The sequence below is a fragment of the Podarcis erhardii genome (assembly GCF_964252035.2).
Source record: "Podarcis erhardii genome assembly, chromosome: 4".
Classification (NCBI taxonomy): Eukaryota; Metazoa; Chordata; class Lepidosauria; order Squamata; family Lacertidae; genus Podarcis; species Podarcis erhardii.
The window spans coordinates 107513891-107533751 of NC_138508.1; positions in this window are offsets into that span (position 1 = coordinate 107513891).

Genomic DNA, 19861 nt, shown 5'->3' on the forward strand with positions numbered 1-19861 from the left:
CACACACACATTTCCCCTTCATTTTTGGAGGGGAAAAAGTGCGTCCTATTGGGCGAAAAATACGGTAAATGGAGAGAGAGGGAGAGATTTTCAATTAAATACTGCAGACTAATGTGGAAACAGAATGGAATTGTGGGTAAAATATGTGAAAGTGACACAGACCAGAAATAGATTTGTCCTCCTTAGTCCTCCCATCCAAGTACCACCTGCTTCTTACCTGTAGAGTTTAAGACCCAGTTATCAAAAGGGGGCTGCCTGTTCCCCAATAAACCTGCCCCTGCAGTTAAGAGTGTCCTGGAAGGCCTGTGTCAGGGGGACCCCGCTTGACCCCCAGAGTCAAGGGAGGGGGCCGCCAAAAAGAGGGCCTCTTCTCTGCTTGCGCACCATTTCTGGCAGGGATTTTACCTGGGCACCTACTTCGTTTTATCTTTATATGTGGTGTCAAATTTGCACACGCTTTCCATTGAGCATTGGAATTTTCTTTTTGTTTCTGAAGAACGTGTGATTGTGTTGTTTCTGCTTATAAATATATTGTGTTATTGTGTATTGAATTTTATGGTGTTTGCCAATTTCAAAAAAAGCTTAGAAAATATTGAAAGGCTGGGTAGAATTCATTTTAAATAAAATATGTCATTTTGATCTAAACAGAAACAATTTATACAAATATCTGTGTCTGATCACCAGAAGGTGATTCTTTCTTGACACAGACAAGGAGCTTCATAAGCTCTTGATAAGTTGCCCTATTGACCACTGTCAGGGAACTGCCATCGGAGCCAGAGGGAGAGGGAGGGCTCCAGAGGGATTCTGGAGAGTGTACTGGGAGGGAGAGAAGCAGCCCATCTTCTGGGGAAGGAAATCAGTGTAACACTAGTGGAGAAGGGGGGCAGATGGGGGAATCGGCGAGGTGGCTCCATGACTCCTCGCCGGAGACCAATGGGGAGAGCACGGGTTCTCCGCTGCCCACACCCTCCCTGCGCAGAAGGCTTCGACGCATGGAGAGTAGGTGGAGACTAGGTGTCAAAGAGCTTCTTTGCTGGAAGAAGTTCAAGAAACGCCCACTGACGGATTCTGCCAGCGATTGAGACAGCCACGGGTGAGTGGCTGCCTGGACAGAAAGGGTTCACCCAGGTAACTCAGCCAAGCGTGGCGCCGATTTACGCACGAGCAACCCCTAGAACCATTACAGCAATCCGTCAGTCCTTGACGTTGCTTGTGCGCAGCACCGGAGAGGCAGCACGATGAGCCTAACAGGGACAGCCGGAGAGACGGAGCAACCAGCTGCGGTGCGGAGTCTGGTCGAGAGGAACTGAGACTTGGGACTTCCGGGTTAGTACCTCCGGTAATGGCTAAATTCCTCTGATCGGGAGGAATTTGCCTCGTGGAAATCCGGGTCTGGCCGCTACGGTGAAGGCGGAGACCCATCAAAAATCACAGGCGGGTGAAGCCTGTGAACGTGGGATTTGGCGGGCACCTTTTGCGCCTCCCCTACTCACGGGGAAGCCCGGTCTCAGGGATCCGGAGCGACGTGGGGTGAGCGGCGCGGTGCTTTGAATCGACTGCTTCTTCCATGGAGCGAAGCCGCATAGCTGTTGCCGGAGAGCGCTGACTTTTTCCTGTGGACAATTTGATCTTAAAGTAACTACCCGTGAGTAGAGTGAAGAATTAGATTTTTAAACGTCTTAATTTGGCATCGAGACGGGGAGGTTCAAAACAGGAAGTCCGCCTTCCCCTTTTGTAAATAGACTGAAGCAAGGAGGCTGCAAGCTAGAGTCTTGGAAAGCCTATTGTAAAGGACTAAATTTTCATCAGTAAAAAAAATCTCAAACCCCCCTTGGAAGCAGGAGAAGAGGGGGGAAGTTTTGGATTGTATATGCCTGCAGGAGAGAGTGAAGGAAGTTAAAATACCACTGCTCCGAACCTGGAAACGGGCTGCCAGTAAGATTGACATGCTTTGGACTGTTTATTGACTGCGAATAGAACGTTCGCTGACAGTTAGCTAAATAAGAGAGATACATTGTTTCAACTGTCTCCGTCTGACTTTAAAAAGGAGTAAAAGTAACTGAAAACTGAAATTAGCTTTATTGTTTGAACTGTGTTCTAAAAGGGAACATTATAGATTGATACAAATAGCAACTGTTTCCCTCTAGAGGAAGCTTCTGAAATTGTTACAAGAGTTGGACTGGGGGGATTTCCAGCTGCAAGATAAAAACTGTGTGACTGTGGGATTGACCTTGAATTTCTTAAGTGTTATGGCAGATGGAAAGGGAAAAATAGGACTTCCGGAGGCGGCGCGTCTGGCAATGGCTGCCCTCTTCTAGCTGTGAAGAGGGAGCTCCGCAGAAACGGGTCGTCCGCTACGGCGCAGCGGAGACCCACATCGGAAAACCACAGGCAGCGATAGCCTGTGGCCGTGGGACTCAGCGGGCACCAGGAGCGCCCCCCGAAACGTAGAAGGGACCCCGTAAGAGGTCCCGGAACGTGGAAGGGTTGGCGCGGTGCTGTGAGTCAATCGCTCTTTCTGCGAAGTGAAGCCGCGTAGCTGCTGTCAGCGAGCGCTGTCCTCTTTTCCTGGAACAATTTGGCTGGAAATCAACAACTCGTGAGTAAGTAAGAAAGAAAGATTTGGACGATAAATTCTTGTTAATTCGGCTAAAAGCGAGAGACGAAACCAGGAAGTCCGTCTCTTGCCACTGCGTAAGACTTAAAGACTTTGATCTTTGGAGCCTTTGAAGAGGCGTTAAAAGGCAAAGCAATTCTCACATCCATTGAAACTGCTTTAGGACTTAACTTGTTTAAAAGTATCATTTTGGAATACGAACTGTTTGGTACCTGCACCGTTTGGATTTACAAATTGTTAAAGAATCCCTGGCAGTAGGATCGCCTAGATAACAGAGCTGTCAGATTGCAAGATTTTGATACTTTGTTGCTGAAGATATTATTAACTGAGCTTTACTGGAACTGTTACATTGAACTGTTACACTCTGCACTTATTGAGACATTGTCATACTTTGAGACCAACTCTGCTAAATACAACTAATCTGAAGGTCTTTTGGGAAACTAAAGGCTGTTTGGACTGTGCAAATACGGAAATTTGGAAAAATGTTGAAGATTTAAATAAGGGACATTAAAAATTTGAATTTTTTGACTTCTTCCCTATAACAAAGGTGGGCTCCCTCTAGAGGGCTTTGGACTTACAACTATACGTGACTTTCCTTTTGGTTTCTTTTCCTCCTAAAAGTTTACTTTATGGGCTTGTGGATTCTCATGGGAACATATTTAATTTGACCTTGACTAGCAGACAGAATTGGAATGAGTGGTACTGGGAGACAAACAAGAGCGGCTAGAGGAAAAAAGCAAGCAACCTTGACCTTAGTTTCACAGCCACGAAGATCTTCGGCCCCTAATGTTTTGGAACTACAAGGAACTGAACAGCTGCAGGGAGAAGACATGGCATCAGGGGGATCTGCTTCAGTATTAGATAAAATACTTGAAAAATTGGAAGGCCTAGACAAAAAAGTGGATGAACAAACGGCTAAGATTGACCAGACTAGAGATTCTGTCAATAAATTAACTGAGCAGGTGGCTTCGAATGCACAAGCAATTGGCAAATTAACTGAATCCACTGTAGAAAACCGGAAATTGGCAGAAGAAGCTATCCAGAAAACTGAGGCACTGGAGCAGGAGGTAAGACCACTCCACAAGCAGGTCGGGGAACAACAGGCCTATTTGTCTATGATCAAACTTCGGGCCCGGGAAAACAACCTAAGATTGAGGTGCGTACCAGAACTTGAATCTGAACAAGGACATCTAATTGACTTTTTGACAAAGGAATTTTCTAAGTGGTGGCCCTTGAAGGAAGAAGAGGACTTTAAAATTGTGACCGCCTTCAGACTTGGGAGATTAACAAGGAAGGACAAGCCCAGAGACTGTTTGATCACTTTGAGATCCAAGGAGGAAAGAGACAAGATATTAGGACTACACTACGGAAAGTCACTGGAAATTTCGGACAAAAGAGCAGAGATTTACAAGGACATTCCTAGACAACTTTTGGACCTTAGATCAACCTACCTTGAACTAACAAGGCTGTTGAGGAGTAACTCAATTATCTTTAGGTGGGAATTTCCACAAGGACTTTCTTTCACGTTCAGGGGGAAGAAGGTGAAAATTAAAACAGCTGAAGACAGAGACAAATTTTTGAATATCTACGGAGAGGACCTTCAGAAAGGGATTGAAGAACCTTCTGGGGCTGGACCATCGCCTGTATTTATACCTACACCCTTGGGGTCTGAAGACCAGGACAAAAAGATACCACCACCAGGACAATAACAGGATGTCTCTGCAACTTCTGAGTTGGAACATAAATGGCGCCAACATCCCGGAGAAAAGGAGAAGGATATTTCACATTTTGAAAAAAGAACAATTGGACATTATTTGTCTGCAAGAAACACATGTGACTAGGCTTCATAGAAAAGTGTTAATAAATAAAAGATTAGGCCAAGAATTTATTTCCTCGGATCGAGTTAAGAAAAGAGGTGTGGTGATATATGCAAAAGAGAGCCTGTCACCAAAATTTTTATTTAAAGATGAACAAGGAAGAATCCTGGCAATTGAGATTCAGAATCAAGGAGAAAAGTTTTTGATATTAGGAATTTATGCGCCAAACGACGGAAAATCGGAATTTTACAAGAACTTGCATGAGATAATGCTGGACTATCTGAACTATGATAACATCATTATGATGGGAGATATGAATGGGGTGGTATCAACCAACATGGATAAGTCACATAGTCAAAATGTAACAAAAGAAGGCAGACTACCTAAAACATTCTTTGAACTTACTGACAACATGGACTTGATCGATATCTGGAGAACAAAGAACCCCCTAGGAAGAGAGGGAACTTTCTTTTCTGAAGCCCAACTGACATGGACAAGAATCGACCAAATATGGACAACTAGAGGCCTGGCACCCAAGATAAAAAAAGTGGAAATCTGCCCAAAGACCTGCTCCGACCATAGCGCTGTGAAGATGGACATGAGACTAACCCCAACCGGCTCCTTTAGATGGAGGATGAATGACAACCTGTTTAGAGATCAGGAGATTATTAAAAAGGCCCAAAAGGCTTTGAAGGACTATTTTGAGATTAATCTGAACACTACGGTGGAAAAAAAGAACTGTCTGGGATGCGAGTAAGGCGGTCATGAGAGGGTTTCTGATACAACAGAACACTATAAAGAAAAAAGCACAGAATGAGAAAAAAGATAAGATTTTGGAGAAAATTAAAGAAGGTGAGAGGAAGCTAAGATCCAGACCAAAATCAAAGGAGATTTTAAGAGAAATTAAACTTTATCAAGCGCAATATGCAAAATTGATGAACCAAGGAAGTGGAATGGAAAATTAAGTTAATGAAACAGAGATCCTTTGAATCAGCAAATAAATGTGGAAAGCTGCTAGCATGGCAGCTGAAAAAGAGACAAAAATTGAATACCGTAACAAATTTAGAAATTGAAGGAAAAAACATTCAGAACCCAGCGGAGATCAGAAAGTGCTTCCAGAGATATTTCAAGCAACTATATACACAAGGGCCGCAAGACGAATTGGAGATAGAACAATTCTTAAAGAAGAATGGTTTACCAAGATTGTCATTGCGTAATAGAACTATCCTGAACTACAAAATAACACAACAAGAGATGGAAGAAGCCATCCAGAACATGCAATTGGGCAAATCTCCAGGGCCAGATGGTCTTACCTCCAAGTATTATAAGACATTGAAAGACTATTTGATATACCCACTAATGGAGGTTTGTAATGAAATTATGGAAGGGAAGAAGGCACCAGAGTCGTGGAAAGAGGCTTTCATCACGTTGATACCCAAACTAGAAACCGAAAAGACACAACTTAAAAATTACCGCCCCATCTCCCTCCTGAATGTGGATTACAAAATATTTGCAGACATTTTAGCAAGCAGACTTAAAAAAGTGTTAAATGAAGTGATTCACAAGGACCAGGCAGGCTTTCTCCCAGGTAGACATTTGTTTGCAAACACAAGAAACATTATTGACATTTTGGAACTCCTGCAGACAAATATCAACACAAAAGCAGTTCTGATATTTATAGATGCAGAGAAGGCCTTTGATAACATTTCTTGGAAGTTTATGAAGAAAAATTTGGAAGGAATGGGAGTGGGGCGGGGGTTTCAGAATGGGATAGAGGCAATTTATTCGGAACAGAAGGCAAAATTGATAGTGAACAATGTGGTAACGGAAGAGTTTAATATTGAAAAAGGAACACGACAAGGAACACTATCTCCCCTTTGCTATTTATATCGGTCCTGGAAGTGCTCTTAAATATGATTAGAGGAGACCGGTTGGTGGAGGGCATTCAGGTCGGAGCGAAACAGTATAAACTTAAAGCATTTGCAGATGACCTAGTATTGACCTTACAGGAGCCAGAGCCTAGTACCAAAAGGGCACTGCAACTGATCCAGGAGTTTGGTCGGGTGGCGGGATTCAAACTTAATAAGCAAAAAACTAAGGTTTTGGAAAAAAACTTGACCCCTTCAGAATCAGAAAGGTTTCAGAAAGAGACAGAATTAAATGTGGTTAAGAAAGTAAAATACCTAGGGGTAAACATAACAGCCAAGAACATGAACTTATTTAAAGATAATTATGAAAAATGTTGGTCTGAAATTAAAAGGGATCTAGAAATTTGGTCAAGACTGAAGCTTTCCTTGTCAGGACGCATTGCTGCTATTAAGATGAATGTATTGCCAAAAATGTTGTTTTTGTTTCAAACAGATTGTGGACAAAATGGGGTGTTTTGAGAGGTGGCAGAGAGATATTTCTAAATTTGTCTGGCAGGGCAAAAAGCCCAGAATTAAGTTTAAGATATTAACTGATGCTAAAGAAAGAGGGGGCTTTGCCCTGCCAGACTTAAAGCTGTATTACGAATCAGCAGCTTTCTGCTGGTTGAAGGACTGGCTGCTTCTTGAAAACACGGATGTTTTAGATTTGGAAGGATTTAACAATGCTTTTGGATGGCATGCATATTTGTGGTACGACAAGGTTAAAATACATAAGGCCTTTAAGAATCATGTTGTCAGAAAAGCATTGTTCAATGTCTGGATAAAATATAAAGACTTATTGGAAAACAAGACCCCAAGGTGGCTATCACCAATGGAGGCTAAGGCCCCGAAAAGACTCAATATGGAGGCCAAATGGCCGAAATATTGGGAAATAATAGAAAAAGATGGAGATAATTGGAAGCTGCAGAGTATGGAGAAAATAAAAGATAAAGTGCGAGATTGGTTACATTATGCTCAGATTAAAGAAGTTTTTAAGTTGGATAAAAAGATAGGATTCCAGGTGGAAAAATCAAAGTTAGAAACAGAACTGTTAGAATCCAGCTCTAAGACACTTTCAAGAATGTATAACTTGCTGCTAAAATGGAATACACAGGATGAAACGGTTAAAACAGCTATGATAAAATGGGCACAGGACATAGGGCATAACATTATGTTTGCTGACTGGGAAAAGTTATGGACCACCAGTATGAAGTTTACGGCATGTAATGCCTTGAAAGAAAATATTATGAAAATGATATACAGGTGGTACATGACCCCAGTCAAGCTTGCAAAGATATACCATTTATCTGATAACAAATGTTGGAAGTGTAAAGAAGCTGAAGGAACATTCTTTCACCTCTGGTGGTCCTGTCCTAGAGTGAAGACCTTCTGGGAAATGATATATAATGAGCTGAAAAAGGTATTTAAGTATACCTTCCCTAAGAAACCAGAGGCCTTCCTTTTGGGCATTGTCGGCCAGAGTGTGCAAAAGAAGGACCGAACTTTTTTTATGTATGCCACAACAGCAGCAAGGATACTCATCGCTAAAGGCTGGAAAACCCAAGATTTGCCCACACTGGAAGAATGGCAGATGCAACTGATGGACTATATGGAACTGGCAGAAATGACGGGCAGAATCCGAGACCTCGGAGAGGAACTGGTGGAGGAGGAGTGGAAGAAATTTAAGGACTATTTACAAAAATATTGTAAATTGTACGAATGTTAAGAAAGATGTAAGATTCGTAACAATATGGCTCCAATAAATTAGTAACAAGGAATATACATTTAAATGTAATTGAAAGATAAGACAAATTTTGGATAAAAAATATCCTAGAATTAACTTTTAAAGAATAAGAGTTATTTAAACTCTAAAATTTGAGATTCAGTATTGGACAATTATATAATATAAATTGAACTAAGTAAATAATTTGCTAGAAAAATTTATGTGTTTAGAGTGCAGGAACAAGAGATGTGAGGAAGTCCAAAGATGAGAATGAAATGTGGTTAATGAAAAAGAACATGTTTTTATGTATGTTGTTGTTTATTGTTTAAAAATTTAATAAAAATTATTATTAAAAAAAAAAGGAAAGGGAAAAATAGACCAGTCAATTCCTGAAAAAACAACAAGGTCTGGGAAGACCTGGCAGCAACCTAGGAGGGCCTCAACATCGGGGGCCCCTGCTTCCCCTGTGGTTGTACCAGTACATTCTAAATCAAGAGGAATGACAACAGAAGAGACTTTAGCGCTGGCATTAAGTAAGATAAATGACTCATTGGAACAGCTTAACAAGAAAGTGGATGTGGCAACTACTAAAATCGATTTGAATACAGAAAGTATAAATAATCTGGGACAAAAGATGAATACCAATATAGAAACTATCCAGAAATTGATTCAGGAATCTATCTTGATACGGCAGACTGCGGAGGAAGCTAGGGGAAAAGCTGTTGCTGTGGAATGTAAAGTAACACAACTGGAGAGAGAGAGGGTCCCAGCCTTACAGAGGCAACTTGATGACCATAAGTTGACGCTTTCTATGATTGAACTTAAAGAAAAACAGACAATCTGAGGATCAGAGCTTTACCTGAATTGGAGAAGGATAGTCTGATAGACTTTCTCACGCAGGAATTTGCTGATTTTTGAGACTTGGACTTGGAGCAAGAGGAGTTTAGAATTGTGAGGGCCTTCAGACTTGGAAGAGGAGGGGAAAAGGAGAAGAATAGAATAAGAGACTGTTTGATCACCCTCCGAACTAAAGAAGAGAGAGACAGAATTCTGGGTTGGCACTACCAGAAGACCTTGGAAGTACAACAGTCAAGAGTGGAAATTTTTAAAGACCTCCTGAAATATCTTTTGGATCTCAGATCTAACTATGGAGATTTGGTGGCCCTATTGAGAAGGAATAAAATCATCTTCAGGTGGGAATTTCCCCAAGGTCTATCTTTCAGTTTCAAAGGAAGGAAAATAAAAATAAGATCAGTAGAAGACAAAGTAAAGTTATTGTATAACCACAAAGAAGATCTGCAGAAGGGACTTGGAAAAAAGCCAAGAGCATCGGATAGAAGATCACCAGATAGAGGATTAGAGCAAAGAGCATCGGATAGAAGATCACCAAACAGGGGAATATTGGATATATCAGCATTATCCTTTGGACTGGACCCCCCAGTGAAAGTGACACCAACACCACTAACAGAAGAAGAGCAAGCATTGGGTGCAGTTGGAGGAAAATCAGAGTAATTATACCATGGCGTTGCAAGTATTGAGTTGGAATGTGAATGGACTGAACTCCCCGGAAAAAAGACGGAAAGTCTTTCATTTATTGAAAAAAGAACAATTGGACTTGATTTGCCTACAAGAAACACATGTGACAAGGCTGCACAGGAAGATATTGAGTAATAAAAGATTGGGCCATGAATTTATCTCATCAGATAAAGTTAAAAAAAGAGGAGTAGTTTTTTATGCAAAGGAGAGCCTATCACCGAAATTTATATTCAAAGATGACCAAGGAAGATTTGTTGCAATTGAAATTCAATCACAAGGAGAGAAATTCTTGATAGTAGGCATCTATGCACCAAATGAAGGAAAATCGGAATTTTTTAAGAAGTTACATGAGACTCTGATGGACTATATGGATTACAATATGATTTTGATGGGAGATATGAATGGAGTGGTGTCTACAAACATGGACAAGGCACAGAGACAGGTAATTACCAAAGATGGTAGACTACCAAAAACCGTTTTTGACATGACTGAAAATATGGATTTAGTTGATATCTGGAGAATGAAGAATCCTCTGGGAAGAGAGGGAACTTTTTTCTCTGAAGCCAAAATGACATGGACAAGAATTGACCAAATTTGGGTAACTAGAGGACTGGCTCCAAAGACCAGGAAAGTGGAGATTTGCCCCAAAACTTGTTCTGACCATAATGCTGTGAAGATGGAACTGAAATTGACGCCAATTGGTTCTTTTAGATGGAGGATGAATGATACTTTATTTAGGAATGAAGAAGTAACCAAGAAGGCCCAAAAAACTTTGAGAGATTATTTTGAGATAAATATGAATACTACAGTGGAAAAAAGAGTAATCAGGGATGCAAGTAAAGCGGTTATGAGAGGATTTTTGATACAACAGAATGCAATTAAGAAGAGAACTCAAAATGAAAAAAAAAAGATAAAATCCTGGAGAAAATAAAGGAAGGAGAGAAGAAACTGATAGCAAAACCAAAGTCACAGGAGATCCTGAAAGAGATAAAGTTATATCAAGTACAATATATGAAAATGATGAATCAGGAAATAGATTGGAGATTAAACAGATGAGACAAAAGACATTTGAATCGGCAAATAAGTGTGGAAATTTGTTGGCTTGGCAAATGAAAAAAAGACAAAAACTTAACACTATTACAAATTTGGAAGTGGAAGGAAAGAATATACAGAATCCAGTGGAGATCAGGAAGTGCTTCCAGAGGTATTTTAAACAACTTTATACACAGGAGAAGCAGAAAGAAATGGACATTGATCGATTTTTGAAAATAAATGGACTACAGAAATTCTCTCAGGAAAATAAGTTAATGTTGAATTATAAAATAACGGATCAGGAAGTGGAAGGGGCCATCCGGAACATGCAATTGGGTAAATCTCCAGGACCGGATGGTTTGACTTCAAGATATTACAGATCTTTGAAAGAATGGTTAATACAACCATTGAAGGAAGTTTGTAATGACATATTGGAAAGGAAAAGGGCACCAGAGTTGTGGAAGGAAGCCTATATTACACTTATACTGAAAACAGAGACTGAAAAGACACAGCTTAAGAATTACCGCCCCATATCGCTGCTTAATGTGGATTATAAAATTTTTGCAGACATTTTGGCTAAAAGATTAAAAAAGGTGCTAGTAGAAGAAATCCATAAAGATCAAGCGGGCTTTCTCCCGGGCAGACATTTGTCTGACAATATGAGGAACATAATTAATATTTTAGAAAAACTACAAGTGAATATTAATACTAAGGCAGTTCTGATATTTGTGGACGTGGAGAAAGCTTTCGATAATATTCTTGGAGTTTTATGAAGAAGAATTTACAGGGGATGGGGGTAGGTCAAGGTTTGGAAAATGGTATAGGTGCAATTTATTCAGAACAAAAGGCAAAATTAATTGTGAACAATGTAGTGACAGAAGAGTTTAAGATTGAGAAAGGAACACGACAAGGTTGCCCAATCTCTCCACTGCTTTTCATATCGGTCCTGGAGGTTTTGTTAAATATGATTAGAAAGGACCAATTGGTTAAAGGTATACAAGTGGGAGCTAAACAGTACAAACTGAAAGCATTTGCTGATGACTTAGTTTTGACTTTACAGGAGACAGAATCTAGTACCAAAAGGGTACTGGAACTGATTCAAGAATTTGGAAAGGTAGCAGGCTTTAAGTTGAACAAAATGAAAACTAAGGTCTTAGAGAAAAATTTAACTGTGAATGAGAGAGAGAAGTTCCAGGAGGAGACAGGATTAACATTGGTCAAGAAAGTGAAATATTTAGGGGTTAACATGACTGCCAAGAATGTGAATCTGTTTAAGGATAATTATGTAAAATGTTGGATTGAAGTGAAAAAAGACTTAGAAATATGGTCAAATTTGAAGCTATCATTGCTAGGCCGAATTGCTGTGATAAAAATGAATGTATTGCCAAGGATGTTGTTCTTGTTTCAAACATTGCAAATTATAGACAAGATGGACTGTTTCAAGAAGTGGCAGAGAGATATTTCCAGATTTGTTTGGCAGGGCAAGAAGCCTCAAATAAAATTTAAGATATTAACTGATGCTAAAGAAAGAGGTGGATTTACCCTGCCAGACCTTAAACTTTACTATGAATCAGCTGCTTTTTGCTGGTTGAAAGAATGGCTGCTTCTTGAAAACACTGATGTGCTGGATTTTGAAGGTTTTAATAATGTATTTGGTTGGCATGCATATTTGTGGTATGATAAGGTAAAAGCACATAAAGCGTTTAAAAACCATATTGTAAGGGATGAGACAGTTAAATCCACCATGATAAAGTGGGCACAGGATATTGGGCATAACATCATGTTTGAGGACTGGGAAAGGTTATGGAACACCGGAATGAAATTCACGGCATGCAATGCCCTGAAGGAAAATATTATGAAAATGGTATACCGGTGGTACATGACCCCAGTCAAGCTTGCTAAGATATATCACCTGTCTGATAATAAATGTTGGAAATGTAAGGAGACGGAAGGGACATTCTTTCACCTCTGGTGGACTTGTCCAAAAGTGAAGGCCTTCTGGGAGATGATCTATAATGAGTTAAAAAAGGTATTTAGGTATACCTTTCCAAAGAAACCAGAGGCCTTTCTTCTGGGCATTGTGGACCAGAAAGTGTTAAAGAAGGACAGAACTTTTTTTATGTATGCTACCACAGCAGCAAGAATTCTTATCGCAAAGTATTGGAAGACACAAGATTTACCCACGCTGGAGGAATGGCAGACGCAGTTGATGGACTATATGGAGCTAGCTGAAATGACCGGCAGAATCCGAGACTTGGGAGAAGAAACAATGGAAGAGGATTGGAAAAAATTTTAGGACTATTTGCAAAAACACTATAAGCTGTATGAATGTTAAGGAAATGCACGATTTAGGAAATCTTAGCTTCCGCAACTTTAAATAGGTGAATGGAAATCAAGGCACAAGAATTAGGAGGTGGAATTATGAAATAATTTTATTATGTTTAAATTTAAATTTACAAGAATTGGGACATAACATTTTGAACCTAGAAACATGATAAATTGAAAGATACAATAAGTTATGAAACAAGGTAACAAATTGCTGAAGTTTGTATTACAAAGAATGCAGGGTTTGAAGGCTGTGGGGAAGTCCAATTGGTTTGTTAAAAAAATCATGGAAAGTTGAAGTTTCTGTATTTTCTCTTTTCTCTGTTTTCTCTCTTTTTCTTTCTGTATTTTGTAAACCTAATAAAAAAATAATTAAAAAATAAAAATAAAAACCATATTGTAAGAAAAGCACTGTTTAATGTTTGGATAAGATATCAGGATTTGTTAGAAAATAAAACTCCAAGATGGTTGTCACCAATGGAAGCGAAGGCACAGAAAAAACTCAATATGGAGGCCAAATGGCCGAAATATTGGGAAATTTTGGAACAAGATGGAGACAGAGTAAAACTGCAGAGTTTTGAAAAATTAAAAAACAAAGTGCGAGATTGGCTTCATTATTACCAAATAATGGAGACACTGGGAGGTTCCCCCTGCAGGAAGAGATCTGAGCGGGTGGGAAGACGGTTTTGAATCCTCAGAGGATGGTGACAGCTCCTTCAGGGGATTCCCCACATCGTCGGGCGAGGGAAGAGACGAGGTTGAATCAGAAAATCGTGCCGGGGGTGGAGGGGGTCCTGGAGAGGAGGTGGATGTCAGGGAACTGCCATCAGAGCCAGAGAGAGAGGGAGGGCTCCAGAGGGATTCCAGAGAGCGTCCCGGGATGAGGAGAAGCAGCCCATCTTCTGGGGAAGGAAATCAGCGTAACACTAGTGGAGAAGGGGGGCAGATGGGGGAATCGGCGAGGTGGCTCCATGACTCCTCACCAGAGACCAGCGGGGAGAGCACGGGTCCTCCGCTGCCCACACCCTCCCTGCGCAGAAGGCTTCCGCGCAGGGAGAGTAGGCGGAGACTAGGCGTCAAAGAGCTTCTTTGCTGGAAGAAGTTCAAGAAACGCCCACTGACGGATTCTGCCAGCGATTGAGACAGCCACGGGTGAGTGGCTGTCCGGACAGAAAGGGTTCACCCAGGTAACTCAGCCAAGCGTGGCGCCGATTTACGCACGAGCAACCCCTAGAACCATTACAACCACCATCCTCTTTCTTCTGTTATTACTCCACAAACTATATGCCGATTTCTGATCTGTGTCATCCTGCCAAGCCCACATCCCACCAGGTTCTCTCTCACTCTGTTCTCTAATTACTTTTCCCCAGTCCACTTTGGATTTTTATTTTCTACTGCAGACTATCCAAGTGTCCCTATTTTCCAGGGCAGTCACAGATTTACAGAAGCCATACCAGGTTCTAATTTGATCCTGGAATGCCCCACTTTTCCTTAGGACGTCCTTATTTTCATCATAGAAGTGTTGGAGGGTGTGGAGTTAAGCGACCCCTGAACCAAGGAAATACCTAACTATGCAACCTTTAGAAGACATCTGAAGGCAGCCCTGTATAGGGAAGTTGTTAAGTGTTTAATGTTTTATTACGTTTTTATATATGTTGGAAGTCACCCAGAGTGGCTGGGGCAACCCAATCTGATGATCAAGGTACCATTGTTGTTGTTGTTGTTGCTGCTGCTGCTGCTGCTGTTGTTAAATAGAACATCCCTATGTTGGAGGGTATGCTACAGCCATAATATATTCCATAACACAGGTCACCTTTTCAGTGCACAACATAGGATTTTTCATTCTCTTAGACTTATGCACAGGCTTATTCCTGATGTTAAATGAAGAGATTTTTTCAAAGTATACCAATCTCATTATGTGAAATGATTAAACATGGATGGTTAACTCTGAAGATGAATTTGAAAGGAATACTAAAGCAGTTAAGTATTTACCTCCAGATAATCAAGCCTGGAAAACAGAAATGTAGATATAATTCACCTCCATCCTAAGCAGCCCTTCTTTTTCTTCACATGCAGCCCTCCTCCATGCGCAGCCCTCCTCCATGCTTCACTAACAACCAATAGATCATCCTTAATTGAGTTTGAAACGATTTTAGACCAGTGAGGCAGGGCAAGCAAAATAGTCACATCAAAATTCATATGCCATTTAGCTGGTTTGAATAACTCTCTAAAAACTATAAAATACTCTCATTGAGGAATAGGTAGAAGGTAGCTCTGAATCTGCTGGTAGATGTTTCGCAGGAGATCGACAAGGATTATGGACTCCCAATTGTTCAACAATAACAACTCAATATTCCCCTCTCCACCCTAAGTAATATGGGTGAAATTTAAGAAGCTGGGGCAGACCAGGAAAGACTGTTTGTTCTGCAGGACTGAGCTTCATCCACATCTAGAGGAGGACTGCCTGCTGAGGGCCTGAAGGACCCTGCCCTTGCCTCTTCTACCTGGCTGAAAAGACTTCACAAGGACTGTGGCTGCTGTTTTTAATTTTTATCTGTGTTGTTTTAAATGAGACCATCTTAGCTGTGAGCCCTGGAAGACCTGCAGCCTGCCTTGCTGGTCTTTTGCGTGTTCAGACCCAGAAACCACCCCCCTAAATAAATTCACACTTGACTCGAATTTTAGTTTTGTTTTTTGGCAGAATTTAGGCCACAACTTTATTGATTTCAGAAAGTGACTGGTTGCAAAGGCTCTGGTTCGACTAGCTCCCGGCCATACAGGTAGCGCTGACCCAGGGTTCCAGCATAGGTCAGCCAAGGATGAACACCTGGATAAGCAAAAAGTCGAGAATGGACTATGTCCGCCACCCTGATGTCCCCCTGGACTCTGGCATGGGCACAACCCATGACCAACTGGTTGACCAAACCAGTTGAGTCCCTGGAGCGTTCTCCCATCCCTATCACCTGAACCAGAGCCTATCTGCCACACGAGCACCCACTCTTGCCGCCAACCACTCACACCTGTAACCAATTCCTTAACCCCACTGACACAGAGTTCAGCCACAAATCATTCCCAGTCACAGACAGATGAACCCCATCAAGCCTGTAAAGGGGCGCATCTCGGAAGGTAATGCCCGGGTGATGGATCACTGTCCCGCCCAAGGCCAGAACCTTCTTGGCCACTGTGCTCTGGATGTGCCTCCTGGCCTTCTCAGTGGCAGCTGGGCATCGGCTACCTCACCACACACGTTGCTGCAGCAGCTGCGACCAAAATATTTTGAGTTCGGGAAGAGCTGCCTTCAACTCTTCCAAGTCCTCCTGCATGCGGGTCCACAGACTCAAGCCAGGAGCTTCTGGCAAATCATTCTCACCCAGCTGCACCACCATTGCCACAGGCATGCCTTCTGCAGACACCTGCACCTGCACCGTCGGGAGAAGCTCCTCCCAACGCATTCCTCGTCTGGATATCCAGGAGACACACACGAGCCTGCGTCCAAATCCAGACTTTGCCACCCTCCTGCTGGCCCAGTGAACAATGCTGTGCCCAGGCGTGCAGGGTAGGCGAACCTAGGAATGAACAAAATAACATTAGCAACTGCACCTCAGCACTGTGTTTGAACATAACCCCTGCGTCTGAACATAACCCCTCCAGATTTCCAGCGGCCCAGATCCTTAATCCTGTCAACGGGCAGGCCCCAATGGGCAGTGGTGGTAGCTGCCCCAATGCGAAAGGAATGAGGTGCAAACTCACTGGCCAACAGGCCACATGCTGCCAGCGCCTTGCGCATTACTGCAGCAAATTGATGCCATCTTAAGAGGGACCCATCCTTATGGAACAGGAAAGGACCATCCCCAGGCAGGCAAAGTGACAGGTATTTCTTGGCATCCTTAACCGGACAAGGGTCGGGCTTACCAGTTGCAGGCAGCCTCATCAAGGCACCTCTGCCCAACTGGTCCATTTTGGAATTATGAATAGTGAGCACCAGCTCCGCATCAGACAGCTAAATGTCCTGCAAAAGAAAGCCCCTGGGAGTCCTTCCCTGCACCGATTCCAGCACCCACACACAATGAACCAAAAATTACAATTGAAAAGGTCATCGAAAAGAGTCTTGCCTCATAAATAGACCTGCAAACTAGCCTCAGCTTGCTGCGCACAGCACATAAAATGTTGAAAGTGACAGGCCTCCTACCTGGTGATTTAGGTGGCTACAGCCTGGCCCAGCCCTCAAGAGCCTTGTGCACCACAAACTTTGTGCAAGGGTCTCTAGAATAAAGGGACTTACAGAAAAAATGAAATGGCAGAAGACTGAATTCTGATGAACTTCACAGCACAGCCCATAAACCACAGGTGAGCCAAATACTGCAACACCTGATGTGTGGATGGTGACTCTGTACTGTCACTTGTCGGATGCTACACTCTGAAAGTTAAAAAGTCCATCCAGGCCTTCTTACAAGACCTCAACATAGAAGGAGAAACGGATGTTACTACTCCTTGAAGGAGTAGCTGTTGCCAAGCTTCCAAAGCTGAACCGGGAAATAGTCCGGAAGCTGCTGGGCCTCCAGAGCCAGTGATCTGAAGCACTCCATCTGAAAACGGGATAAGGCATCTGCAATGTCATTATTAACCATGGCATACTCCTAGGACGCGGGTGGCGCTGTGGGTAAAACCTCAGTGCCTAGGACTTGCCGATCACATGGTCGGCAGTTTGAATCCCCGCGGCGGGGTGAGCTCCCGTCTTTAGGTCCCAGCTCCTGCCCACCTAGCAGTTCGAAAGCACCCCTAAGTGCAAGTAGATAAATAGGTACCGCTTTATAGCGGGAAGGTAAATGGCGTTTCCGTGTGCTGCGCTGGTGCTGGCTCACCAGAGCAGCTTTGTCACGCTGGCCACATGACCCAGAAGTGTCTGCGGACAGCGCTGGCTCCCGGCCTCTTAAGTGAGATGAGCGCACAACCCTAGAGTTGGACACGACTGGCCCGTACGGGCAGGGGTACCTTTACCTTTACTCCTAGGATGACCCCTAGGGCTAGCTGGGACTGGGCTCCTGGAAGGCTGAAACTGGGAGAGTAAGACTGCAGAAGGATCATAAGCCTCGCTCACTTCGCTTGCATCAGATGGACCATGGGCCTCATAAACAGTGGTAGATGTGGAGGAGCCAGGCTGAGAATCAGGCTGCCGCCCAAATTGCTGAGCCAATAATTCAAGCTCTGTATTAAACCTTGTCAAGGCCGCAGGGTCAGAACCAGTATCAGCCATAATAGCACCCAAATGATCCAGCAAATTTTGAGGAACTGCTGGGGCCTGCGCTGAACACAGTGCCTGATACCGGCCTCTAATCACCCTCTTTGAAGGGAGAGCAGGGCTAGGATTTCTCTTAACAGTCATTACGACCACTTCTGAACAAGTGGGGAGTAATAAAACAGAAAGACCAAATTAAAAGGAACACTCAGGCAATAAAAAATTGGTGCTCCCACCAAAACAAGACGGAGCTCCTGCCAAATGAGCTGTGCTACCGGGCAAAGCGAAGGGGGGGGGATTCCCAACCCTAGGAAATTCCCCCACCAGCCTTAATAGAAAGAGGGGCTGTGAAACTTGCCGAGCTAATAGAGAGGGAGCTCTCAATAGGACAATCGGCTAGGTAAAACAATCAACAATAAACTTATAAAATGCCCCAACAATACTTCATTCCAAGGCACTTGAAGCTGCAGCCAGAGCTGGACCCGATTCAAAAAGCCGCTGCTCGAAGAGACCGAGGGAAAGCGGGAAGCTCCACACACAGGGAGCGCTCGGAGACAGAAGCCCATGAGCGAAAAAACCCTCCCAAGAAAATTGATAAAAGCCGCTGCACCAGGGGTGATGTTAAACAGGCAGGACAAGCTCCACAAACTGGGAGCGCTCAGGGGCAACCACCCTGTGGGCGAAGGCCCTTCTAGGAAACTGACTCAAGAACCGCTGCACAAGGTAAGCCAAAACTGCAATTAACAGGCAGCAAACAGGGAGCTCTCTGGGGCAATGAGCCCCAAGGGCGAAAACCCTTTTTGTAATCAATCAAAAAGGCCGCTGTGCAAATAATCCGATTAAACTCTGCAAATGGGAGCACTCAGGGGCCAAAGGCCCTATGGGGCGAAAGCCCCTCCAAGGGAAAGAAAGGGAAAGGACCACAAATTTAACAAAAGGAGGGTAAAAGGAATAAATAACTCGGGTTTGGAGAATAAGATATCACCAGGAAGATCCGCCGAAGGTAAATTGCTCTCTCTCGGCTGCACAGAGGACATGCTGATGCTGTTCTGAATGCACACACCGAAAGAGGAAGCTCTGGATCATGTGCATGGACATAAATAGGTCCCTCGATCCATTTGGACTGCGCCCCATTGGCCAGATTAAACCCAGCATCGAGGGACCTACCAATTGGGTGTTGTGGCTGACCAATCTTACCCACCCGCAAGGGATTGTTTCCGGGTCTCACTGCAACACATGCCCTCTTTTAGGGAGGACCTGATTTCCCATCTGGCCTGGGAGAGTGGAGTGCTTTAGTTTTAGATCTTATTTCTTGCAGACCAAGATTACCAGGGAACAGCAAACACGGCAAAATATTTAGCTGGGGCAATTAGAATTAGATCTACCATCTGACTAACCTGTGTAATGCCTAGTAAAGAAAGCTCACTCATTCATACGTTTTATTTGTGGACAAGGACAGTTATTAACTCTTTCATTTGTATAGTTGTAAATTTTCAGAATGTATTTTGTATTGCCAACCATCTAGCTAGATCTGTATTTGATTGTATTTGATTTCTTTGCTATGGCTTGTGGCTGATGCAAATAAAGATTCTATTTATCATCTGTCTGTCTGTCTATCTATCTATCATCATCTATCATCTCTCTATCTACAGTGAAGGCACCTGCTTG